This window comes from Thalassophryne amazonica, chromosome 2 (genome assembly GCF_902500255.1).
Source record: "Thalassophryne amazonica chromosome 2, fThaAma1.1, whole genome shotgun sequence".
Classification (NCBI taxonomy): domain Eukaryota; kingdom Metazoa; phylum Chordata; class Actinopteri; order Batrachoidiformes; family Batrachoididae; genus Thalassophryne; species Thalassophryne amazonica.
In genome coordinates, this window is record NC_047104.1 from 156,462,531 (window position 1) to 156,489,841 (window position 27,311).

Consider the following 27,311-nt stretch of genomic DNA (forward strand, 5'->3'; position numbering starts at 1 on the left):
TTTCTGAAAGACATCTAGTGTAATGAAACTTATTCCCCACTGCTGGGTAGTCCATCAGAGTAAATGTAAATGTTATTAAGAAATGATCAGACAGAAGGGAGTTTTCAGGGAATACTGTTAAGTCTTCTATTTCCATACCATAAGTCAGAACAAGATCTAAGATATGATTAAAGTGGTGGGTGGACTCATTTACTTTTTGAGCAAAGCCAATAGAGTCTAATAATAGATTAAATGCAGTGTTGAGGCTGTCATTCTCAGCATCTGTGTGGATGTTAAAATCGCCCACTATAAGTATCTTATCTGAGCTAAGCACTAAGTCAGACAAAAGGTCTGAAAATTCACAGAGAAACTCACAGTAACGACCAGGTGGACGATAGATAATAACAAATAAAACTGGTTTTTGGGACTTCCAATTTGGATGGACAAGACTAAGAGTCAAGCTTTCAAATGAATTAAAGCTCTGTCTGGGTTTTTGATTAATTAATAAGCTGGAATGGAAGATTGCTGCTAATCCTCCGCCCCGGCCCGTGCTACGAGCATTCTGGCAGTTAGTGTGACTTGGGGGTGTTGACTCATTTAAACTAACATATTCATCCTGCTGTAACCAGGTTTCTGTAAGGCAGAATAAATCAATGTGTTGATCAATTATTATATCATTTACCAACAGGGACTTAGAAGAGAGAGACCTAATGTTTAATAGACCACATTTAACTGTTTTAGTCTGTGGTGCAGTTGAAGGTGCTATATTATTTTTTCTTTTTGAATTTTTATGCTTAAATAGATTTTTGCTGGTTATTGGTGGTCTGGGAGCAGACACCGTCTCTACGGGGATGGGGTAATGAGGGGATGGCAGGGGGAGAGAAGCTGCAGAGAGGTGTGTAAGACTACAGCTCTGCTTCCTGGTCCCAACCCTGGATAGTCAGGGTTTGGAGGATTTAAGAAAATTGGCCAGATTTCTAGAAATGAGAGCTGCTCCATCCAAAGTGGGATGGATGCCGTCTCTCCTAACAAGACCAGGTTTTCCCCAGAAGCTTTGCCAATTATCTATGAAGCCCACCTCATTTTTTGGACACCACTCAGACAGCCAGCAATTCAAGGAGAACATGCGGCTAAACATGTCACTCCCGGTCCGATTGGGGAGGGGCCCAGAGAAAACTACAGAGTCCGACATTGTTTTTGCAAAGTTACACACCGATTCAATGTTAATTTTAGTGACCTCCGATTGGCGTAACCGGGTGTCATTACTGCCGACGTGAATTACAATCTTACCAAATTTACGCTTAGCCTTAGCCAGCAGTTTCAAATTTCCTTCAATGTCGCCTGCTCTGGCCCCCGGAAGACAATTGACTATGGTTGCTGGTGTCGCTAACTTCACATTTCTTAAAACAGAGTCGCCAATAACCAGAGTTTGATCCTCGGCGGGTGTGTCGTCGAGTGGGGAAAAACGGTTAGAAATGTGAACGAGTTGGCGGTGTACACGGGGCTTCTGTTTAGAACTATGCTTCCTCCTCACAGTCACCCAGTCGCCCTGCTTTCCCGGCTGCTCGGGATCTGCCAGGGGGTAACTAACGGCGGCTAAGCTACCTTGGTCCGCACCGACTACAGGGGCCTGGCTAGCTGAAGAATTTTCCACGGTGCGGAGCCGAGTCTCCAATTCGCCCAGCCTGGCCTCCAAAGCTACGAATAAGCTACACTTATTACAAGTACCATTACTGCTAAAGAAGGCCGAGGAATAACTAAACATTTCACACCCAGAGCAGAAAAGTGCGGGAGAGACAGGAGAATCCGCCATGCTAAATCGGCTAAGAGCTAGTAGCTACGCTAAGCTAGCGGATTCCTAAAAACACGCAAAGTGAATAATGTGTAAATAATTTAGAGGTGATTCAGCAGAGGGAGTGCTTTAGTTAAGGCACGTAAAGATTACACTGGGAAACAAATCGTAATCTAGATAACTAGATCAATCTAACTGCGCAGATTAAACAGCTAACAGATACAGAAAAACACCGCTGTGCTCCGGAACAGGAAGTGATACAATACCGCAGTGAGAGCCAACCACCAGTAGAGGCCAATAATAATTAATGGTAATTTCATTAATTTAATAATAATTTCCTTATTATTATTTATTATTATTAATTAGGATGAGGATGCATGAGACTAGTTTTAGGCTGGACTGTAATTAATAATAGATAGTAATTTAATAATGAATTCCTTATTATTATTTATTATTAATTAGCATGAGGACGCATGAGACTAGTTTTAGGCTTGACTGTAATTAATAATTAATGGTAATTTCATAATTTAATAATAATTTCCTTATTATTATTAATTAGGATGAGGATGCATGAGACTAGTTTTAGGCTGGACTGTAATTAATAATTAATGGTAATTTCATAATTTAATAATAATTTCCTTATTATTATTTATTATTATTAATTAGGATGAGGATGCATGAGACTAGTTTTAGGCTGGACTGTAATTAATAATAGATAGTAATTTAATAATGAATTCCTTATTATTATTTATTATTAATTAGCATGAGGACGCATGAGACTAGTTGTAGGCTGACGAGCAGTAATGTCACTGTAACTGATCCACTTGTGTGTGTGTGCTGAGTGTTGATAAAGACGGGTTGTGCTTTCATTCTTACAGGCAAAATGTTTTATTGTGGATTTATTTTACAACAAGAGTCAGAATTAAAGATGTGAACACAGCTGTGAAGTCCAAAGAAGGCATTTGCTGTGTGGTTTGGGTTTCTAAAAATGTGCTGAGTGAAAAGATTTTATAAGACTTGCATGAATTAAGTTCTCATGTTGTGCGTGGTGGAAAGTGTTGACACGTGCACTGGATGTTGATGCACAGATTTTTGTTCCATGTAGGGGCTACACGTAAGCATGTCACCAAAATTGCTATATCTGCTTATTTTACGATATAGGACCATGACCTCAGTTCTTCTGTCCTTGATATTGCCCCTTGTCTTTACACATGTATTTATTTACATAGGAATTCGGTAACATGATTCCAGAATAAACAGTTTGGTTTTCATCACCATGGCTACATGGAGACACATTTTACTGTTATGTTTGTCTGTGCTGCTGCTCGTCCCTGTGTCTATTTGAGTTTTGCCGTATGTGGGGATCAGAGTTTATACACACACACACACACACACACACACACACACACACACACACACACACACACACACACACACACACACACACACACACACACACACACACACACACACACACACACACACACACAGAGAGAGAGCAACAGTGAAGCAGGCAAAGTGAAGATAAGGTGTTATCAATGTTCAACTCCAACAACAGAGTTTGTGAGAATGCTACCGTATTACAGCCCACACCTTCACCATTGTGGGAACAATTTGGTTTTAAGCCAATTAAGATGCACATTCAGAACCACATGCAAACTTTCCTTGTTTTTGTTGCTTATTAAGTTCTATTTTCAAAATGAAAAGCAAAGTAGCATGTCTTTTTTTTTTTTTTCCTTTGGCTAATCCGAAAATGATCCTTGATTTTAAAAAGTTTATATAAGCACTTATAAAAAGCATTATAATCATTTAAGTATAAAGTATAATAAACATTATAAAATTTATGTGAGCAGTATTAAGCACATAAATGTATTGATATTGTGATACATGTTAAGTATTGGATGTCCAGTGTATCGTATCGAGTTTTGAGAAACCATATAGAGTCCTAACACACAGAGCTGTGTCAGGCACTTTAACACCATAATACAGAGTGTAAATGTAATCTTTTTTTAATTAAATGTTTTTGACTTAGATTACAGCTCATGGATGAATTTACTCTGCATGTTTTTTTTTTTGTTTTTTTTTTTTGTGACTAGTCACCCAGGCGTGACGTGGGGATGTGGTACAGATTATGTATTGCATGTTGGGAAAGTGTAGGAACACGGACCCACAACAGGGGGCGCAAATAAACGGACAATGGAGGAAGTCAAATAACAAAGCTTTACTGTTGTGAAACATGCACAACAAACACAACTGATTACAATGTCGAAATAAGCCAAATGTCAACGGTGTCGTGTGGGCAGGCTCGAAGATAGATAGGGGACGTCTGTCCAAGTCAAACCGGAACCACCCGATTTCCTCCGCCACCGAACCCTGGGAATACTGGAGCCGCCAAGTCCCGAACTCCCAGGTGGCCACTGCCTCCGCTCGTCGGATCCGGTACTGCTGGCGAGGAACAGAAACAGTCAGGTGTGGGTGCGGCAGCACCCAGCAACACGTAGGGTGGAAACACCACCTCCACCTCTCGTCAGAAAAATACTGTAGTGTAAGAATGTGAGTACTTATCCAAAAAGTCCAATACAGTCTCCAGCTGTACTACTCACTGTCTGCACACAAGCAACAAAGTATTACTGTCAGGAAGACAATAGAATCGGCTGAGAACGTTACCTCTTTGGTAGAGCGATATCTCGGCAATGAGGTGGAGATGCCGTCCTGCTGATATACCCCTGCAGATCCGATGATTGATGACAGCTGTCGCAGGTGATGGGTGACAGCTGTCACTCTGGCTGCTCCTGCAAGGCGGCAGCACCCCCTAGTGCCTGGAGCCCGCACTCCAGGCAGGGCGCCCTCTGGTGGTGGTGGGCCAGCAGTACCTCCTCTTCAGCAGCCCACACAACAGGACCCCCCCCTCAACGGGCGCCTCCTGGCGCCCGACCAGGCTTGTCTGGGTGGCGGCGGTAGAAGTCGGCCAGGAGGGCCGGGTTCAGGATGAAGCTCTTCTTCACCCAGGAGCGTTCTTCGGGGCCGTACCCCTCCCAGTCCACCAAATACTGGAAGCCCCGGCCCATCCGTCGGACATCCAAAAGCCGGCGCACAGTCCAAGCCGGCTCGCCATCGATGATCCGGGCAGGAGGTGGTGCCGGACCCGGAGTACAGAGGGGTGAGGTGTGATGTGGTTTGATCCTTGACACGTGAAACACGGGATGGATCCGCAGTGAGGCCGGAAGCTGAAGCCTCACTGCGGCGGGACTGATGACCTTGAGGATTTTAAAGGGACCTATGTATCGTTCCTGTAGTTTCGGGGAGGCCACTTGGAGTGGAATGTCCTTGGTTGACAACCACACTTCCTGCCCTGGACGATACGTAGGGGCCGGGGTCCGCCGACGGTCTGCATGGGCCTTTGTCCTCATCCGGGCCTTCAGCAAAGCAGAACGGGCGGCTCGCCACACCCGACGGCACTTCCGCAGGTGGGCCTGGACCGAGGGCACACCGACCTCTCCCTCAACTACCGGAAACAACGGGGGCTGATACCCTAGACACACCTCAAAAGGGGAGAGGCCGGTGGCTGACGACACTTGGCTGTTGTGGGCATACTCGATCCAGGCCAGATGGGTACTCCAGGCCGCCGGGTGCGCGGCTGTCATGCAACGCAGGGTCTGCTCCATCTCTTGGTTGGCCCGTTCTACTTGCCCGTTGGTTTGGGGATGATACCCGGATGAGAGACTGACCGTGGCCCCCAGTTCCCGGCAGAAGCTCCTCCAGACGTGCGAGGAGAACTGGGGACCGCGATCGGAGACGATGTCTGTTGGGATCCCATGCAGCCGGACGACGTGGTGGACCAGGAGGTCCGCTGTCTCCTGGGCCGTTGGGAGCTTCGGGAGGGCCACGAAGTGGGCCGCCTTGGAGAATCGGTCCACTATCGTGAGGATGACGGTGTTGCCCTGCGACGGCGGGAGGCCCGTGACAAAATCCAGGCCGATGTGAGACCAGGGGCGATGAGGCACGGGCAGCGGCTGTAGCAATCCCGAAACCTTGCGATGGTCGGCCTTGCCCCTGGCGCAGGTGGTACAGGCCTGGATATAATCCCGGACGTCGGCCTCCAGGGACGCCCACCAGAAGCGCTGCCGGACAACTGCCACGGTTCTTCGCACCCCTGGATGACAGGAGAGCTTAGAGCCGTGACAGAAGTCCAGGACTGCAGCCCTAGCTTCTGGTGGGACGTAAAGTCTATTCTTCGGCCCGGTTCCGGGGTCCGGGCTTCGTGCCAGGGCCTCCCGGACGGTTCTCTCTACGTCCCAGGTGAGGGTGGCCACGATAGTGGACTCCGGGATGATGGGTTCCGGTGGATCCGACAACTCCATTTTGACTTCGTCTTCATGTACCCGGGACAAGGCATCCGATCTCTGGTTTTTGGTCCCGGGACGGTAGGTGATCCGGAAGTCAAAACGGCCGAAGAACAGTGACCAGCGGGCTTGCCTGGGATTCAGCCGCTTGGCGGTCCTGATATACTCCAGGTTCCGGTGGTCAGTGAAAACCGTGAATGGCACGGACGTTCCCTCCAACAGATGTCTCCACTCTTCAAGAGCCTCTTTCACCGCAAGGAGTTCTCGATTGCCGACGTCATAGTTCCGTTCCGCCGGGGTCAACCTACGGGAAAAATAGGCACATGGGTGAAGGACCTTATCGGTCTTCCCGCTCTGGGACAGCACGGCTCCTATCCCTGAGTCCGAGGCGTCCACTTCAACCACTAACTGGCGACTAGGATCGGGCTGCACCAGAACGGGTGCAGACGAGAAGCACCGTTTCAACTCCTTGAACGCGGCATCGCAACGATCCGACCAGGTGAAGGGGACTTTTGGTGAGGTCAGGGCTGTCAAGGGGCTAACTACCTGACTGTAGCCCTTAATGAACCTCCTGTAGAAATTTGCAAAGCCGAGGAACTGTTGCAGCTTCCTACGGCTTGTGGGTTGGGGCCAGTCTCTCACCGCCGCAACCTTGGCCGGATCAGGAGTGACGGAGTTGGAGGAGATGATGAACCCCAGGAAGGACAAAGATGTGCGGTGGAACTCACACTTCTCGCCCTTCACAAACAGCCGGTTCTCCAACAACCGCTGCAGGACCTGACGTACATGCTTGACATGGGTCTCAGGATCCGGAGAAAAGATGAGTATATCGTCTAGGTATACGAAGACGAACCGGTGCAGGAAATCCCGCAAGACATCATTAACCAAAGCTTGGAACGTCGCGGGGGCGTTTGTAAGACCGAACGGCATGACCAGGTACTCAAAGTGACCTAAGGGGGTGTTGAATGCCGTCTTCCACTCGTCTCCCTTCCGGATCCGAACCAGGTGATACGCATTTCTAAGATCGAGCTTGGTGAATATTCGGGCTCCATGCAGGGGCGTGAACACCGAATCCAACAGGGGCAACGGGTATCGATTACGAACCGTGATTTCGTTCAGTCCCCTGTAATCAATGCATGGACGAAGTCCGCCGTCTTTTTTACCCACAAAAAAGAAACCTGCACCCATCGGGGAGGTAGAATTCCGGATCACCCCGGCGGCTAAGGAGTCCCGGATGTAGGTCTCCATTGATTCGCGCTCAGGCCGTGAGAGGTTGTACAGCCTGCTGGACGGGAACTCACCGCCTGGAACCAAATCAATGGCACAATCGTACGGACGGTGGGGGGGAAGGGTGAGCGCCAGACCCTTGCTGAACACATCAACAAGGTCGTGGTACTCCACCAACACCGTCCCCAGATTGGGCGGGACTCTGACCTCCTCCTTAGCCTGGGAACCGGGAGGAACCGAGGAACCTAAACATACCCGATGGCAGGTCTCGCTCCACTGAACCACTACCCCGGACGGCCAATCAATCCGGGGATTGTGTTTTAACATCCAGGGAAACCCTAAAATCACTCGGGAGGTAGCAGGAGTCACAAAAAACTCGATCTCCTCCCGGTGATTTCATGACACCGCCAGAGTTACAGGTGGTGTCTTATGCGTGATTGGAGGGAGTAGGGAGCCATCTAGTGCTCGCACCTGCACAGGCGAGGTAAGCGCCACCAGAGGGAACCCTATCTCCCTGGCCCATCTGCTGTCTAACAGATTCCCTTCAGAGCCCGTGTCCACCAGTGCTGGGGCCTTCAGGGTTGAATCCTCATAAAGGATTGTAACTGGGAGTCGTGTGGCAATGTGGGTGTGTCCCACGTGAATGTCTCGGCCCACCCCTAGCCCAGTTTCTAGGGGCGGACGTTGGTGTTTAACCGCTCGGGGCAGTCTCTTACCTGATGCTCTACCGAGCCACAAACAAAACACGCCCCGCGGGCCAGCCTCCTCTGTGTAGCTGGTGCCCTAAATGTGGCCCTGCTCGTGTCCATAGCTTCGTCAGCAGGGGGAGCTGTAACCACACGGAGCGCAGGGGCCGTGGAGCGTGGGGAGGGCGGAGCGCGGTCGGAACCGGAAGGGAGAGGGACGGCGCGTGCCCGGCCACGCCCTTCGTCTCGTTCCCGACGGCGTTCTTCTAACCGATTGTCTAACCGTATGACAAGATCGATGAGCCCATCTAAATCCCGCGGTTCGTCCTTAGCCACCAGGTGCTCCTTAAGAACCAATGACAGTCCGTTTACAAAGGCGGCGCGGAGGGCAGTGCTATTCCAGCCAGACCTCGCAGCCGCGATGCGGAAGTCGACTGCATAGGCAGCTGCGCTCCGGCGCCCCTGTCTCATTGACAGCAGCACGGCTGAAGCGGTCTCTCCTCTATTTGGGTGATCGAACACTGTTCTGAACTCCCTCACAAACCCATCATATGTCTGAAGGAGCCGTGAATTCTGCTCCCAGAGCGCTGTAGCCGAAGTGCTTGCCTCACCGCGAAGCAGGTTTATTACATAAGCTATCTTGCTAGCATCGGTCGCGTACATGACAGGACGTTGTGCGAAGACGAGCGAACACTGCATAAGGAAGTCCGCGCACGTCTCCACACAACCTCCGTACGGCTCTGGAGGGCTTATGTATGCTTCCGGGGAAGGTGGGGGGGGGTCGTTGAACGACCTGTGGAACGTCACTGTTACGCACAGGGTCGGCAGGAGGGAGAGCCGCAGCAGCGCCCTGAGGGCGCGCCTCCACCTGCGCGGCGAGAGCCTCCACCCTGCGGTTAAGGAGGACGTTCTGCTCGGTCATTAGATCCAACCGAGCCGTGAAAGTGGTGAGGATCCGCTGCAACTCACCAATCACTCCTCCTGCGGACGCCTGTGCGCCCTGTTCTTCCATTGGCCGTTCAACAGCCGGTTGACGCCCCTCGGGATCCATGACGTTGGCCGAGATATCCTGTTGCGAAAGTGTAGGAACACGGACCCACAACAGGGGGCGCAAATGAACGGACAATGGAGGAAGTCCAATAACAAAGCTTTACTGTTGTGAAACACGCACAACAAACACAACTGATTACAATGTCGAAATAAGCCAAATGTCAACGGTGTCGTGTGGGCAGGCTCGAAGATAGATAGGGGACGTCTGTCCAAGTCGAACCGGAACCACCCGATTTCCTCCGCCACCGAACCCTGGGAATGCTGGAGCCGCCAAGTCCTGAACTCCCAGGTGGCCACTGCCTCCGCTCGTCGGATCCGGTACTGCTGGCGAGGAACAGAAACAGTCAGGTGTGGGTGCGGCAGCACCCAGCAACACGTAGGGTGGAAACACCACCTCCACCTCTCGTCAGAAAAATACTGTAGTGTAAGAATGTGAGTACTTATCCAAAAAGTCCAATACAGTCTCCAGCTGTACTACTCACTGTCTGCACACAAGCAACAAAGTATTACTGTCAGACAATAGAATCGGCTGAGAACGTTACCTCTTTGGTAGAGCGATATCTCGGCAATGAGGTGGAGATGCCATCCTGCTGATATACCCCTGCAGATCCGATGATTGATGACAGCTGTCGCAGGTGATGGGTGACAGCTGTCACTCTGGCTGCTCCTGCAAGGCGGCAGCGCCCCCTAGTGCCTGGAGCCCGCACTCCAGGCAGGGCGCCCTCTGGTGGTGGTGGGCCAGCAGTACCTCCTCTTCAGCGGCCCACACAACATTGCGTACAGCCATGCTGATTTTGCGTCACTGGAATATCACATATGTGGTTTTGGAAATATGTCATGTGACCCCGGTCATCATCCTGGATACAGGTCCCTCAGTGTTGAGGACCACAGCAAATGGAAAAGGCTACAGGGATACCCACGCTTCACCTGGCTGACTGATTGTTTGCGATTCAGTACTCGTGTCCGTTCTGTGGTGTGGTGTGTCTGGATTAACACGTGGTATCAGTGACCTGACCTAACTTATTCCAGTGTCTATATATTAAGTTCATTATGCTTTGAAAATGTGTGCTTGCACTGCGTAAAAAACTTTATAAACGTGACAATAATATCGTTTATAGAAATTACTTCTGGGACACAATATCGTCCAACATAAATAGTGATGGCAGCAGGCCTAGTTAGACTATTAAACCCGTGACTTTGTTCGATGGCACATTCTGTAACCCATATTCAGAAGCATCACACACTCCTCCAAGCAAGACGTGTAATTATCCTGTCTGTTCAGCAGTTAATGAGTTTCTCTGAGCAATGCCAGGACCATTCTATTTCAGCTTGCTGTATACTCTATACACACACACACACACACACACACACATATATATATAATATAAAATATCGCCTCCCCCTCGTCTGAGTTATAAGACAAGCACTGGTTTGAGTAGTTTCTTTCGTGGAGATCTTTATAAACCACTTCACATTTAAACACAGTAGGCGTCGTGTGTTTAGGCTTCAGTTAGAATAGATGATAGTGTCCCTTTTTTCCCTTGATCTCCTCAGTATGTCTCCTTGTTGGCACACTCATGCAAAGCACAGCAAAGTTCTGCGGCACTGAGTTTCAGACATTACACTGAGATTATTTAGGGTTTAATGTGGCACCATCATTGAAACAATGAAAGAACAGACGGGTAAACATGTGGCTGCTTTAACAGTACAGTACGTCTTTTTTTTGTTCTGTTGCTGCCCGCTCGATGGGGAACAGCGTGGCCACGTGCGCCGCCTCCACAACTGTGAAAGAACGTAGATCTCAGCATGTAGACCTTACCAGAGACATAATATTAGTGATTCTGAAAAGTCATCTTTTTTTCTAGTTTTTTTTAGTATCTGTCACCTTTAACACCAGTAGAAGTTCTGCACATTTCAGCTCGTCTCTGCTTCTTTTGCAGCCTCTCCCTTCATCCGCCAATGTTTATTTTTATTTCACCCAGTGCTATGGCGACTCCTGTTTAAAAAAAAAAAAAAAAAAAAATCTCTTTGTATTAGCCAGTGTTCCTGCTGCTGAAGTGACTCTTTGGAAAGTGCAGCATTAGATAGAGGCTCCTTTGTGCTGTCGAGAGCCCCCTTTGGCTTTGGGCTCCACTGACTTCTCACTGTTATTGGAGTCAGTTTCTCCTAAACGCTGAGCTCATCCAGCGCTCAGAGGTCAAACCAGCCAACTGAAATGGTAAAATTACTGCTTTTTGAATACATGCCTCGTGAATTAATGCCTCGTTTCTGCTTAAAACGACCTAGTTTCTGCTTAAAACTGACTTTAGAATGATTTAAGAGGTTTCACCTTTATCATCTGATGGTTAATAATCACATTAATCCATTTGATCACTTTGGGTGAAGAGGCTCCCGGAGCTCGGACGACTAGGGGTGTAACGTTACACAAAAATCACGGTTCGGTACGTACCTCGGTTCTGAGGTCACGGTTTGGTACAGTATGGGAACAAAATGCAAAACCTAAATTTGCTTGTTGTTTAAACCACCAATTTATTGTAACATTATACAAACAGAAAAATAAAATAACTGTAAAGTGCTGCCTGGTAATAAGTTAAATAAAATGTTCTCAAATAAACGACAAATATATGAAATATTATAAAAAATAAATTCCTAGAAAACAACTTTTAACAAAACGTTTCCACAAGTAAAAAACAGCACAACAGTTCCAGCATGAAGCCCTGTTCAATTTTATTCAACCTTCATATTTTTTTGCCAGAAAAATTAATTTGTCCAAAATTGTCTCTATAAGGGATTTTAAAAAAGAGAATTAATGTTAAAGAATCCCTTTACTTTTGTACAATTTATTTTATTTTCTATCTTTCTATTAACTGTTTGTTTAATGTTTTTATTTAAAAAGATATATTAACAGTTTTGAAAACAGAAACATTGTGGGAGAGGCAAAAAAAGTGAGTGAAACCACCTTAAAAATATTTAGAACCACAAATACACTTGATTCTTGGTTTGTTTATTTAATTGGCCATCACTTATTAAAATAAAATAACTTCTCAAGGCCAGAGCTTCTCAAAGTCTGGGGACTATTTAATCACAGCGCAGTAAATGAAATCAGTAGGCTGAGTGAGACAGAGTGAGGAGATTGTAGATATCCCTCCGCTCAGTGCTTTATAGGCTGCTGCAGGCAGCGGAGGAGGGGGAGACCCACTGCCGCTCGGTGACAACAGAGACTTTCACTTTCAGTCCCCAAACATCAGAAAAGTCTCCAGTAACGCCAGGAAAAGTAGCTAGATGTGTCGCTAGTCGCTTTTGAGAACATAAGTCGTCAAGAGGGTTTGGAAAGTTGCCAGACTTAGCGAGAAAGTCGCTAAGTAGGCAACACTGAATGTAAACACACGCAACGCAAACTCACCCGTGAACAGCCCTGTACTGAACCGAACGTCCTGTACCGAAATGGTTCAGTACAAATACATGTACCATTACACCCTGAGAAATGACACATGCACAGTGAAGGCAGGGCGGACCAATTTAGGGGGGGTCTGTTAGTCTGGTCTGTGACACCAGTCTGTTGCTCTGTGTCCTGTTTGCACTCTGTAGGGGGGTGGAGGTGTGTTTGAGTGTGACAGGCCGATAAGAGTACATGCAGGTTAAAGTCCTTCTATAATATGATGCTGCATTAGAAAAGAGCAGCAACAGTTAGTGAGTGAAATATAGTCTGTTCAGCAGGAGAACAAATTGCTCTTTTCTTAACTGTCTTCGCCTTGTTTTGCTTTAAACTCTAGGACGCGTTTGCAAAAGGGTTTCTGTAAAACGTAGATGGTGAACAGTTTATGATTTGGCCATGAAAACATTTTCAGTCAGAAATTTTTTTGCTTTAATCCCTGTGTAATGTGTGCGCTGTGTCCTGTGGTTCTTCGGAAATACGTTTTTGCATTGCTCCCCTAAACACTGTCTACTAGTTGCTACTGTGCCTCAATTTTGTGAAATTGAGGATCATACATATTACTTATCACAAGAGAAGTCAAGACTGTATGAATCTCCATTATCAAAGAAGCAAAAGAATAAAGTTGAAAAAAAAATTGACTGGTGATGGCAATCTGCTGTCTCACCACTAGATGGCACTCAGTATAACACACTGTTGCTTTAAACAAGCATAAATTATGCAGCAGAAAGTGGAAATTATGCCTAGAAATTTGAATTATAGTTCAGTGCTGGGGTGAAGATGTGCTTTGTGAACAAATGCTGTGGTAAAAGATGGTTTTAGTCATTCTGAAACAGGCTTCTTGATCCTGTTACTGGTTAAGTGCAGAGTTTCACAGTGATCTCTGCTTTTCTGATAATAATATCATGTCTGCGTGTGCTTCCTGCCTCAGTGGGAACTGGGAAAAAATTCCTTAAATTCAGCCTCACATATGCTAATCTTAAAAAAAAAAAAAAAAAAAAAAAATTAAGTGGAGCTCCCGTTTGGCAGCTGCTCCAAGAATAGAAGTAGGAATTCAGAGTATTAAAGTGCCAATAAAAAAAAAATGTTGGTTTAAGATCTTTGTGACTTGTATGAACTTGTAATTAATAAGAACAAGTAATTCTGAAGTGTTTTTTAAAGTAGACCTGCATTGAAATAAATGCAGTCAGATCTTTGGACCAAAAAATTACTTATATTTACACATAAGATCCTTCTGAATGTAGTAAAGTAAATCTGCAAGCCCAGATCTGTCATTCAATGGAGAAATCTTTGTTTAAAAATGACAAATTTACAGCTAAAATTTGGCCCTCCACAAAACTGTTAGTACATTCGGGACATTGCCAAGATGTCAGAGAGAAGACCCTATGCATGCTGTGATGGTTTTGTGCACGTGGGAACACAGTTGCTATGAAAATAAAAAATTTTAAATTACATGCCACCCACGGGAATCGAACCCTCACTTTCCAAAAGCTCTGATTGCCAGTCAGAAACTTTACCACTGAGCTACCATTGCCGTCCTGTGAAAGCTGCGGGAAACTGCTTTATATCAGGAAGGCATTGGATGTATGGTCACTTAGACAAATTTCACTGCCAGCTTGACAGTGATTATCTGGTGACTGTTTTCATGTTAACTGTGCGAATGGCCACACATTTTCGAAGTGCCATGTGAGCAGTGTTAATGTTCGTGTGTGTCAGCTGGAATTTGGCCGACACCTGCCGTGAGAGGGTTCGATGGGCTCGCACAGTGCACACTCTGTCTTTCAGCCATTGGTGTGCGCAGATATTTGTAGCAACAGGTGTGCGAGGCGTTAGAAGCAAATACGGATTTACCCATTTTGCTTATGATTCCTGCTTCATGAGCACTTCATGCGCAATTCAACCAAATTCGCACTATGTGTGAAGGGGCCCTTATCAGCACATACTGATCCATCACTATGATTTTTGGAAGAGCCTCACTAGAAATGACAGTGACCGTGCAACTACAAAACCCAGCAGTGGCACTCAGTCACTCGTTGGAATCTCTGTGTTTTCACAATTGTTTCTTGTGGACATTCCGAAAATATTGATGAACTTTTGCTCAACACATATCTGTCTGCAGCCCATTTCCTAAGTGATGCATCGATTTCTTTAATTAGCCAGGCTTTGGATTACGTTGAGTTTTAAACTCTCAGAGGACTGGAAGGACAGGAACAGTAGTAGCCAGTAGCGAGCAGTAGTTCTGGTGTTTATATTTGTATTTACATTTTGCACATTTTTTTTTACTTTTACTTTTGATGCTTCTTACCCTGTGTGCTGCTATACAGTGCTGCTGGAGCCTCCGTTTCCCTGAAGGAGTCTTCCCATGAGATCGATAAAGTTCTGTCTAATCCAATATAATCTAGACCTGGCTCAGATGGCAGCATCAAGTCTAACTTGCAAAGGCAAGTTTGAATGTCAGCGGGAATTTTATACCTACAATATCTCTTCAAGAGTGATAAGATGCTATGTTAACAGGCTGAAAAAGACTTCTCCAGTCTTCTTCTATGGTACGCTTTATGGTGCTGTATGTAACATTGCCCCCCCCCCGTGGCGATGTGGAAACAGGGAGGCATGCAGACATGTGGGATATACGTATTGTCCAGGTGGCGCTGATGGCCCCCTCTCCAGTTACCTTTTCCAGCATGTTGTTACAGTGCTAACAGACATTTAGAGTCCAATTACTGTTGTAGCTTTGGCAATTTCAAAAATAGAATTAATCTGACTCCAAATTGTTCCAGGTGTTCAGATTTGCAGCTTCCATGGAAGTTCTTGGAATTGAGGTGTGTGAAGGGGATTATACAAATGTGTAAATGTAAATTCTGCATTTCTACCCTTCAGTCCTCACCTTACTCTGTTCTCTCTTCTTGGCCGCTTGTAAAAATGAGACCTGGCATGCATACAGTACAGCTGAGACTCCTTCTCTCCTCGATCAGGAAGCACCTGAGAGGAGTCTCTAGAGCTGAGTCTAATTACAGGTTTGACCTTCCTCGCTGTGATACAGAAGAGAATCTGCAGGTTGAGCCATATAAGCTCTCAAGTGGGTTTTGTTCAGCTTGATATGCATAATAGGCGGTGATGGAAAACATCTGTGGGCATCTATATATTAAACACCAAGTGGCCTTTGTGTACCTGTGCACATGAGTGTAACTTCGATCACGGAGAAACCGGGAGCAGCTGACATTTGCTGTTTGGTATGTTTATGTATTTTGTGTCAAGGATGAACACAGTCAATTCAATTTCAATTTATTTTCATTTATATAGCGCCAAATCACAACAGAGTTGCCTCAAGGTGCTTCACACAGGTAAGGTCTAACCTTACCAACCCCCAGAGCAACAGTGGTAAGGAAAAACTCCCTCTGAGGAAGAAACCTCAAGCAGACCAGACTCAAAGGGTTGACCCTCTGCTTGGGCCATGATACAGACATAAATTACAGAAATAATTCACAGAACAATTCACAGACAAAGATACAAGAATTCCTGTTGGTGCACAGGACAGGAGGATCGCCAACACAAACACAACTCCCATCTCTGGATGGAGCTGCACCTTAAACAGAGAAAAAACACAATCAGGCATCAGAAAGACAAAAAAATACAGTATAATTTGCCAACATTAATCAACAAGTAAAACAGAAGAAATACTAAGGTGATCACCGGCCGCTAGCCCTAAACTTCACTGAAAGACACAGAATTTAGGTAAAGTTGAGGCCATGGCACGCTCCAATTACTAATAACATGAATTAAAAGAGTAAAAAGCGTAAAACAAAGCTGTACCAGTATGCTAGCCATATGAAAGGGAAAATAAGTGCGTCTTAAGTCTGGACTTGAAAGTCTCCACAGAATCTGACTGTTTTAATCAAAACCTAACATTAATAGGACTAATATTTTTTGGAGAAATTAGGAATATTAGGTAGCAACAGTGAACAACGGATGTTGATGTCACCATGAATCAGTCCCTGGTAACCAGACAAACTCTGAACAAAGGAACTATCTCAACATTGCCGGGTTTAAAACATGGCATCAATTAAATGTGCCAAATAATAAATACAATTATTCACAAAACTTTCTCCTTTTAATTTCCCGCACTTTTACTTATAACCATTACAGAAACTTTGCTTAAGCCTCGGTCCCACCAAGTGAAGGAGTGAAGAAGGAGCCACGCACCCTGTTTTTTTTTTGTTTGTTTGTTTTGTGAGCTATCGTGGCATTATAGTGGCTCTGAGTGGCTCTTAGAGGTATTATCTTCAGTTAACGAGTCTCCTCTCTGAGCGTGGCGCCAATTTCAAGATGTTCAAAATTTAGCAACAACAGCGTGGCACAGTTTGTGTTCGAGTTACTGCGACAGCTTAGAGGCATTTGCGTGGTGCTTACGAGTCTGCAAAAAGTCCATTATCCGTGCGCCTGGCACCTTCACAGGACCTGAGAGGCTGTTTTTGGAGCAGCTCCTCCTCTTGCACACACAATTGCACCTGCTCTGTGTGCTGGACTATATTTTGTAGTGGATTAATCATTTTCTGCCAAACCTTGGATGTTGAAAACACTTCTAATCACTTCTGGCATCACAGAGGACTATTTCATCTGCCCACTTTTTTTCTTCTCTTTCCTGCTCCATGTGGGATGTATTTTGAGCAGCTTAAGGTAATTATTTTTAATGTTTTTTATAGCTTGATAAAACAGTTCCTAGCTGTAAAAGTATGTCTGTATGTTGATGTCTGTTGTATGTAAAAGTATGTTAATTTAATATCTTGTTAATGGATCACATGAGCTCCGCTGTGTGTGCGCACTGACACAGGACCTGAGAGGCTATTTTTGGAGCGGCTCTCCTCCTTTGCGCACACAATCATCATGCTTCAAACGAGCATTTAGGCAGAACGCCAGCTCACAAAAGAGTGATATTTCAGTCAATATTGGACGAACACAAAGTTAAAATCTGGGTGACTTCGTGAAAGTGGATGTGTGTTTAAAGCCATGGAAGATAACTCCAGTGGAGCAGCTAAGAGCAGGAGCTGTGCAAAAGACCCATTTTGAAGACATAACACAAAGTTAAAAATTGTATCATGGTGACTTGTAAGCTGCGGAGAGAAATAAAGAAATATATATATATATATATATATATATATATATATATATATATATATATATATATATGTGTGTGTGTGTGTGTATTGAAAATGATCCACAGGTGTATATAATAAAACAGCCACCTCATTCTGTATGCAGAATGGCACCGCGCGCAAAAGAGCGCTTTTGCAGAAATAAACGGACGAACACAAAGTCAAAAGTGGATTCATGTTGTAAAAATTATTGTGCGTAAAGCCAGGGAAAAAATAAAGCCAGCAAGCCACGGATGGAAAGGAAGCAACAGCAGCGCGTGCGCAAAAGAGCGATTTTGCAGAAATAAACTGATGAACACAAAGTTAAAGTGGATTCACGTTGTAAAAATGATTGTGCTTAAAGCCAGGGAAAAAATAAAGCCAGCAAGCCACGGATGGAAATGAAGCCACTTAGAGCAGAGAGGTGGCTGTCCATGAAAGGACAACAGCAGCGCGTGCGCAAAAGAGCGATTTTGCAGAAATAAATGGACAAACATAAAGTTTTGTGTGTCTAAAGCTGAAAAAAAAAAAGTCAGAGAGCCATGGAGCCAGCGAGGAGCACAGAGGCGGCTCTCCAGGAACCCGTGGTTCGGGTCTAGCTGGTCTGGTGCATTACAGGTGGACAGCAGCCTGGCGCACAGTGCACAACTGTGATGGAGTGTCTATTTTTGGACTGTGTTTAAATTAAAAAAAAAAGAACGAACATCTTTAAATGCTGCTGTGAATCTGTGAATTGAAAACCCACACTTTAAAGGGACCAGGTGTGGGAGGGCTGGAGGTTTGGACCAAACTCATGCCTAAACGTGCGGCAACATGGCGTTATCATGGCGCTATCATGGCACTACGTGGTTTAGTGTGGCTGATGCGAGCCATTCGAGGCTGTAATGACAGGTCGGTCGTGGCTCACTAGAGGCTGCTATGCAGCACATGCGGGGTACAGAGAGGCACATAGTGGCACCTTCATAGTGGATACGTGATAGATCAAAATGTGGGTCATTCTTCAGATAATCACCCCACACCCATGCGTGGCTCCTTCTTCAGCCTTCATTATTCGGTGGGACCAAGGCTTTAATTTATTACCACCCTTGAAAAATGTCAGCTACCTATTTTATAAAAACTGCCCAATCTTGATCCCGTGGATCCCCACGGGCAATGCGCTAGTTGCTTCTTCTTCCTTAAAAATTGTCACTTGACGCTCCAGTCACTTCCTGTGTCTCGGCTCGCGACGGGTCCCTGAGCGGCAGCACCAGCATAGCTGTGGAATGGATGGAGACCAGCAGGGAGCACCTGCGGAGGAACGGTAGGAGAGCAGCATTCCATCACAGGACCCCGAGACACAGATGTCATATGAGACACGAGGGACATGTTTGTAGTGGGGGGATGGAGTGGGACGGTCATTGGCAGGGTTTTTACTACGGTGATCTAGTAATGGGGTGGAATAGGAAGCCAGCTGCTACCATTTGATTCTTAATGAGGTGTCCCATCAAGAACACAGGGAGATGAACATTAATGACTGCAGTTAGACTTGTCTGTTCATTTGTTTTTCACACATGGTTTATCATGGGAGGATGAGAGAGGTGACATGTTTTGGCATGTAATAATTGGCTTTTTCCTCACATGATATTGGTTCCTGTAAGACAGATTTGCAAGGCTTGCGTTGTCTCGAAGCAATCTAGCCAATTGTGCAATTTATATACGGTGCCAAAAGTCTTCACAGCGCTTCACTTTTTTGCATTTTTTTCAATGTTACAGCCTGATTCCAAAATGGATGAAATTATTTTTTTTTTCTCTCAAAATGTAAAGGATATAATTTGGCTCTAAAGCTTAAAATCTGAAATGTGTTTGGCAAAATGAATTTAATCGTTTAATCTTTGGTACATTCCAAAGGAGCATATTTGCAATTCCGGCTAGTGAGCAAAGTTCTTTAGAAAAAAAATTATAATAGTTGATCCTGGAAAGAAATAATTAATGTATATGTGTTTTTCCACAAATATTTTCTTTGTCTGCAAGACTAAACAAAGAAATATTTTCAGGTCCATGGTATTGTTCTTTTAGAAGAGATTCGTGTTTATTGCCATGTTTCAATGAAGATCTCCCCCTAACACGTATGCAGAGCATCTGGAAAGTATTCACAGCGCTTCACTTTTTCTACATTTTGTTATGTTACAGCCTTATTCCAGAATGGATGAAATTCATTTTTTCCTCAAAATTCTACACACAATACCCCATAATGACAGTGTGAAAAACTTTTTTTCTTTTAAGTTTTTACAAATTTATTAAACATGAAGGGCAGCACAGTGGCTTAGTGGTTAGCATTGTTGCCTCACAGCGAGAAGATCATTGGTTCTATTCCCACCTTTGGCCTTTCTGTGTGGAGTTTGCATGTTCTCCCTGTGTTTGCATGGGTTTCCTCCGGGTGCTCCGGTTTCCTCCCACATCCAAAGACGTGGGTTAGGTGGATTGGAATCTTTAAATTGTCCGTAGGTTTGTGTGTGGGTGCGACTGTGTTTGTTTGTCTGTTTGTGGCCCTGTGACAGACTGGCGTCCTGTCCTGGGTGTACCCCGCCTCGCGCTCTGACTGGTGGGATAGGCTCCAGCTCTCGCGACACTTAATTGAACTAAGTGGTTGAAGATGAGTGTGTGTGTGTGTGTGTGTGTGTGTATTAAATATAACGCAGTGCTAAAATACTGTCTGCTATATGAGCATAAAAATAGGAAGCAGAATGTGACCTTTTGACCTCTTAAAAAAATAGGTCAAGGTTAACTTGTCCAAGGTCCCAAGAATGATCCCTGTGAATTTGAAGACTCTGGCAGTAACAGGACTGGACTTATGCTGAGCACAGACAGACGGTTAAACGCAAAGTCTTCACAGTACCTGATGGCCATATTTTGGCCTCAGGTAAAAATAAAACAAAAAAATCACATGTACATAAATATGCACAGCCTTTTCTATGAATTTCAAAATTAAGCTATCAACCATCCGATTATCCTTTTGTCACATTATTTGCCTGAGCAGTAAAGGACACATGTCAGAGGGATCATGTATCTTATGTAAAAGAGTTGGTGTGCTGCCGTTGGTGTTTGTTACTAAGGTACATGCAGTTCTGTTCTCAGGACACTCATCCTGCCCGCTGTTATGGGCAGCAGCAGCAAACGTGGCATTTCTGTGTTCTGTGTAACCAAGGACATGTGTACTTGTATGACTTTTTCTTTGAGGCTAGTAACTCAAGTGCTTGAATCATGAGTGGGAGAGAAAATGAAAATGCCTTTTCTGCCTTTTAGTACTTCATTTTCCTGAAGTGGTTTAAGTTTTTCTGTGCGTCAGTCAAGTGTTCATGAATCCCACTGAACAAATTCAGTCAAAGTACATGCACAGTGCACAGTCCTAAAATCTGTCCTGCAGGCTGTCTGCACCTCATGCTGTGCAGGTTGGTCGAGACGGGACAAGGTATCGAATGAAGCAGGTGTGAGAACAGCTTATTTTGATGTCTTTGGCACTCCTTCCCAGTCTGTGTTCATCCTGAAGCAGCAGTTCTTCCAGCTTCAACAGGGCTCGCAAAATTTCAAAATCCCTAGTAGCCCTTCGGGCAGGCACTCTTCAGGTTTTGGTAGCCCGAAATGAAATGAACTGGCCCATTTTTTGTTTTTAATGTTTTAATGCAAGTGATAACACATTTAACCTAATTAACATTTTTGGAACTTTTATTAACACAGAACAAGAACAAGAAAATGGATTATTCTGGCAAATTAGAAAATGCCAGTTGTTGAGGGAACAGTCTCATCATCTTCAGACATTTCCTCTTGTGCCACAGTGTCCTCTTCTCTGCTCACTGTCTTTCCTGTTTTGTGTACAATATGTCTTGTGCCCTTTGTGCTCAACACCCAGAAATGAATTGCTGTCTCAGGACAAAAGGATTCCACTGATTCCCCATTTATGGAGATGTGCATAAGGTCATTCAGTGTTTCAGCCTGGAGACTTGTGCGGTATACTGTTTTCACACGGTTCATGCAGGAAAATCCTCTCTCACAAATGGCTGTTGATGGACTTAGTGTCAGCATTAACTTCACTAACAACAACACATGGGACAGGTTTTCAGGATTCTCAGATAAGAGATCTTTGTACAAGGTGTCTAGTTTGCTACCACGGTGTGCTGAAAGCCACATTTTTAGATCCATCCATTCTTCTGGAATTTTGACTTTTTCCTCCTCATTTAGTAAAGTATCAAAATGTTTGACAAGACAGTCCACCTCTTCATCCCCAAAAGTTGACAGCTCTAGTCTTGAGCTAGGAAGAGTAGAAGGGTCAAAAACTTGGAAACAAGACAAGGGTTTTTGAGAAAGATTTTTAAATCGGTTGTCCATGTACTTAACTGTGTTGTCAATAATCTTCAAGAACAGTGTACTAATGGCACTTTTGTCCTTGTCTTCACATCCCCCCCTAACAGGTCGCTGGCTTTTTGTGAGTTTTGTTCCACTGTAAGAAATACTCTCATCATCATTTACTGTGAGTTTGGTGTCCAGGGATCTTTGAAATTCACCTGGCTTGGTTTTAAGGCTGATTAGGTGTGATGTTGTGCTCTCAACTAACTGATTTGTTCGCATAATGCTCAGTTTGTCATGCTGCATTTCAGTGCTGCATTTGGAAAGGATTGTGCTGTAATCTAACATAAAATGCAGAAATCTAACAAATCTCTCACTTTTCATCTCCTGCACAATCCCCTTTGCTTTTGCAGCATCTTCTGGTGTAACACCACTTCCTCCTGACATGTTTTCTAAATGGGTAACTGTTTGAGTGTAGTTTTTTTCCACAGCCTTTAGACATCTCAGCCTGCTTGGCAGCCACCGGGTGCTTTTTAGGCCACTAAAATGTGCCAGTTTTTCATTGAGCATTTCACTTATTTCAGTCAGTTCCCTTCTCTTTTTTGGCGAATAATAATACATCTTAAAGATGCTTTTGAGTGTGTCTTCAAATTTTGCTAGGTACTCGCATCCTTTAATACTGTCCAGCACTGCCAGCTCTAATTTATGTGCCACACAATGTATAGTAATGATGTGAGGTGCCCTTTCTTTGAGCCGCCCAGCTACTCCAGTTTTGTCTCCAATCATTACAGCAGCACCATCAAAATTGGCACAGACCACTTTTTTTCCCAAGTGTCTGCCCTGATGCCTACATGGTCCACAGCTTCATCAATGGCTTCTAGAACCCCTGCAGCATTTGAGCTTCTGACTGGTTGGCATTTCACCATGTAGGTAGATATGTCACCATTTCCCTTTACATATCTAACATGAACCAGCTCCTGTTCAATAACCCCAGCATCTGTGCTCCCATCCGCGAGCACAGACAAAAACCTGCTGTCTTTGATATCTTTTTGAATCTGGTCTCTAGAGGTTTTTGCTATAGCCCTAATAAAATCTCTGCAGGCATGGTCATTGTGGTAAGTAGAACCTACATCTATGCCATTTGCTTTTTGAAGTTTGCAAAGACTGCAAATTTTGCCATTGGCAATTCACTTTTGCAACATAAAATGCTGTTCTAAAAAGTCTAGTCATTATATCCTGCTGTGCTTTGTTCATGTGTTGTATGGTTTTTGCAATTGGTGTCTCTTCTGGGAATAAAGCTGCAGACTGGGCACTAATGCACTTCTTATGTGACAGGGAGTTGTCATGGGTTCTGATGGGGTCTTTCCTTAAATTACTAGTACCAAGTACAAAAGCATTGTTGGAGTCAGAAATTGTAGGGAATTGACGACACACTTGACAGAACATTGTTTTGTTCACCTTATCATATTCCAGCCAAGGGAATTCCTTAGTCCATGAAACCACAAATGTGCGCTTTCTTTTTGCTTCATAGTCTGATTTTTCAGAACTCTTTCTTTTTGGGCTGGCTTGTCGCTCTGTTCCTGTGGAGGCTGGCTGCTCTGACGCTGACTTGGCCTGGTCCTGTGTGGTTGCCTGCTCATCTGTGCTGGACTGTCCCTCTCTCTCTGCCCCCTCTTCATTCTGACCTGTGTTTTTTGGCTGCACAGAACTAAAATATCGACGTAAATCCATCTGTGTTCAAAAAAAGAACAAATGAATTAAATAAATAAATATAATTGTTTCGCACGTGCGTTTCTTTTTTCTTTTTTTTTTTTTTTACTTTATTAACCTACCATCAAAAGACGTCTATATTGGCGAGTGTTTGCGATGCTTCAATTCTGAATAGTAGCGTGGTGACTGCAGACTAAACCAGCAACTGTTTTGCTTCCTATTCTTCTCACTTCATCGTACTCGGTGCTTCGTGCACATGCGGCTGGCTCGTGTGTGCGCGTGAGAGAAAGCGGGCGGGAGAGCGAGCGGGTGCCTGGCTGCGCACGTAACACACAGAAGGACGGCGCCATCTCCTATCATCCTCAGCCAGCCAAGATATCGGGTATATTTTTAGGTAGCCCGTCGGGCAGGGGGTGTAAAATTTTAGTAGCCCGAGTGAAAAAGTACATAGCCCCGGGACGTCGGGCTAGTGATTTTGCGAGCACTGTTCAAGATGTCAATATTTTCATGAAGCGCTGCAACACATTGCACACTTGGACTTATTTTCAAAATAATCCGTCAGAAGTGGTGTTTGGTTCTAAAGGGCTGTGGATTTATTAGCCAGTGCTAGCTCATGGGGTGCTTCTTGTCGCTAAGTGACAGTGCACATAATAATGAAGCAGTGGAACTCACTGAGCTTTGAATGCTTTGAAAGCTTTGAGTGGAACCCTGCGTCCCCTTCTTTGTCCCTCTTCCAGTCCCCCTGCAGTGCTGCTGCATTCCCAGCCTGGCAGGGCAGTGTCTCTGGGCCAGGGCCATGTCACGCACCCTTACTGGCCCGAAACGTCTGTGGTGCAGGAGGGTCAGGGGTTCAAGTGCTCCCTGAGGGGTGATGGCGAGGCTCATGACGCTGCGGCTCGGCCCCCACACTGGCTGCATCGATAATTAATTTCTAATGGGAAAGAAATTGGCTGACCTCAAGATAGCTAGCCTCTTGGCTCTAGCCCACTATCATTCCCTCTTTCCCGTGTTTCTCTCTCTCTCTCTCTCTCTCTCTCTCTCTCTCTCTCTCCCACTCAGACTTCAAAGGACGGATGAGGACAGCCTCTCCTGACTCGGTGCTGATAGTGAAGTGCTCAAAGAACGGTCTTTGCGTGCTGGCCGGAGGTTGAGTGTGGTTTTTCTGGGCTGTGTTTCTGCCCGTCTGACATAGACCTGTGGTTTGTGTGCGAGCCGCACAGGCCGAGCTCTTAACTCCTCCTCACAACACACATTCTGACGCTACACGGGCTCTTTGAATATGACAGACCTTTTCTCCATTATCCTCCTGTGCTAATGGCTCTCAGCACCACTACTGAGTCATTAAAATACTCTTAAAGAAAGAAATTGGCTTATTAGCTGACTTAACAAGAATTACATGAATAGATCACTAACATTTCATCTCTGCGTTCAATAAAGAGAAAGCTATTAGCGCTTAGTCAAGGCCTGTCACCATAATTACTAAATTGACTTATTGTGTGATATATGGTCATGACCATTTTTCTGACCCTGATACTGTATGTGTACTTACATGCATGTTTGTTTACATAAGAAAGTTGCGAACATGATGGGAGAATAAAAAGTACAGTTTGGGAGATTTTTTTTTTGGTAATTTTTAAATATGTTGCTGCTCCTGTTTGCTCTTCATGTTGGAGATTCACTGTAGAGTGGGGCCAGACACACACACACACACACACACACACACACACACACACACACACACACACACACACACACACACACACACACACACACACACACACACACACACACACACACACACACACACGGAGTTACAGCAAAGTAGGTGAAGTAAATGTGTTACTCAGTGGCACTTCCTCTGATCTTAGGGACATGAAGTTTGATGTTCCACAGTGATCCGTTGTAGGTCCCCTGCTTTTTTCCCTTTATATAGCACCCCTTGAGAATATACTGCAGCATTTTGGGATTGCCTTTCATTGCTATGCTGATGACACCCAATTGTACATGCCAATAACTGCTGGTAATCTCATTCACATAAAATCTTTGGAAGATTGCCTTGCATCAGTGAGAAGTTGGATGTCTAGTAACTTCCTACTTTTAAATCCTGATAAGACTGAAGTGATGGTTCTTGGTCCAGCAAGGTATTGGCATCAATTTGATCAGCTAGCACTTAGCTTAGGCTCGTGTGTTATACATCATACGGATAAAACGAGGAATCTTGGGGTAATTTTTCATCCTATGTTGTCTTTTGACCTCCACATTAGACACATTACGAGGACTGCTGTCTTCCATTTGCGAAATATAGTGAAGATTCGTCCCATCCTGTCTATGGCTGATGCTGAGACTTTGATTCATGCATTTGTCTCTTCTACAACCCCTGGCAAAAATTATGGAATCGCCAGCCTCAGAGGATGTTCATTCAGTTGTTTAATTTTGTAGAAAAAAAGCAGATCACAGACATGACACAAAACTAAGGTCATTTCAAATGGCAACTTTCTGGCTTTAAGAAACACTATAAGAAATCAAGAAAAAAAGATTGTGGCAGTCAGTAACGGTTACTTTTTTAGACCAAGCAGAGGAAAAAAATATGGAATCACTCAATTCTGAGGAAAAAATTATGGAATCACCCTGTAAATTTTCATCCCCAAAGTATCATTTTATATCATGTTATGATGTGTTTTTATTCTTGTGTTCTTTTATGGTTTTGTCTTTTTATTGTTTTTAAATTTTTAATTCAGTTTTATTCTGTTTTTATTATGCTGTGTGAAGCACCTTGAGGCGATATCATCGTGATTTGGTGCTATATAAATGAATACATTTTAATTTTGCTGAGCATATTTAGGATATTTTGATATTGAATATTAAAATATTCTAAATTTTCTGGAATGGGAATGTGGGAAATTATCCAGGATGGAGTACGGCCACAGATCTTTGAAAATAAAGCAGTTTATGGGTTTGAATTATGGTTGGTGCTGGAACAGAGGTGTTTGGAATTTTTAAAAACTGATGCTGTTTGCATTTGTCCTTTTACATTAGGGATGGGTATCGAGAACCGGCTCCTTTTGCGTATCATTAAGAAATAATTCGACCCACCGACATCAGTAAGCTTTTTGCTTAACGATTCTGTTATCTGTCCTTCAGAGTGGCCGTTGTTTTTGGGGGTGTTTGTCAGGAAAATGATCATTTCTCTACATTGATTACAGGCCCTGCAGCGGGTCCGTAATCAACTTTTCTGCAGCGCAGCTTTGCTTTAAACCTTGAACCAATCAAAGCAGTGGTTCGCAGATTGAAGCAGTGCTTCAATCTATTGCTTCGTTTATTCATTTTTTTTCCCTTTCGCTGTATCTTAATTTTCCCCCGCTAAAACCCTAAAGAGCATACGTCTGTGAGTATTATTTACCTTTTTTATGTTAAACTGACCTGTTATGTTTGTCTGAAACAGTTGATAGATGTATTTTATAACTTTAAAACGGGACCGATGCTAATGCGTTAGCATGTCTACGGCATTTTCAATGTTAAAGTTAGCATTAAGCAGTTGCAGCTGTCATCACATTCGGGTGCATTTTTCTATAAATTGTAATATTTTTTTAAATGTATTTTTGTTTATATATTAATAATCTAATGATTAGTTATTATATACGA

At 44.5% G+C, this 27,311-nt stretch overlaps 1 protein-coding gene and 1 long non-coding RNA gene across 2 annotated transcripts in view; one reads left to right on the forward strand and one right to left on the reverse strand.

The window, feature by feature from the left end:
- Positions 1 to 27,311, forward strand: part of LOC117501115 (neogenin-like) — a 336,724-nt gene that overhangs the window by 26,344 nt on the left and 283,069 nt on the right. The window lies entirely within an intron of this gene.
- LOC117501119 lies at positions 338 to 16,635 on the reverse strand. Its single transcript, XR_004557934.1, has 3 exons — positions 16,415 to 16,635; positions 3,424 to 3,430; positions 338 to 349 (listed from the first exon to the last, which is right to left on the reverse strand). It is a non-coding gene; the product is annotated as an uncharacterized LOC117501119 (long non-coding RNA).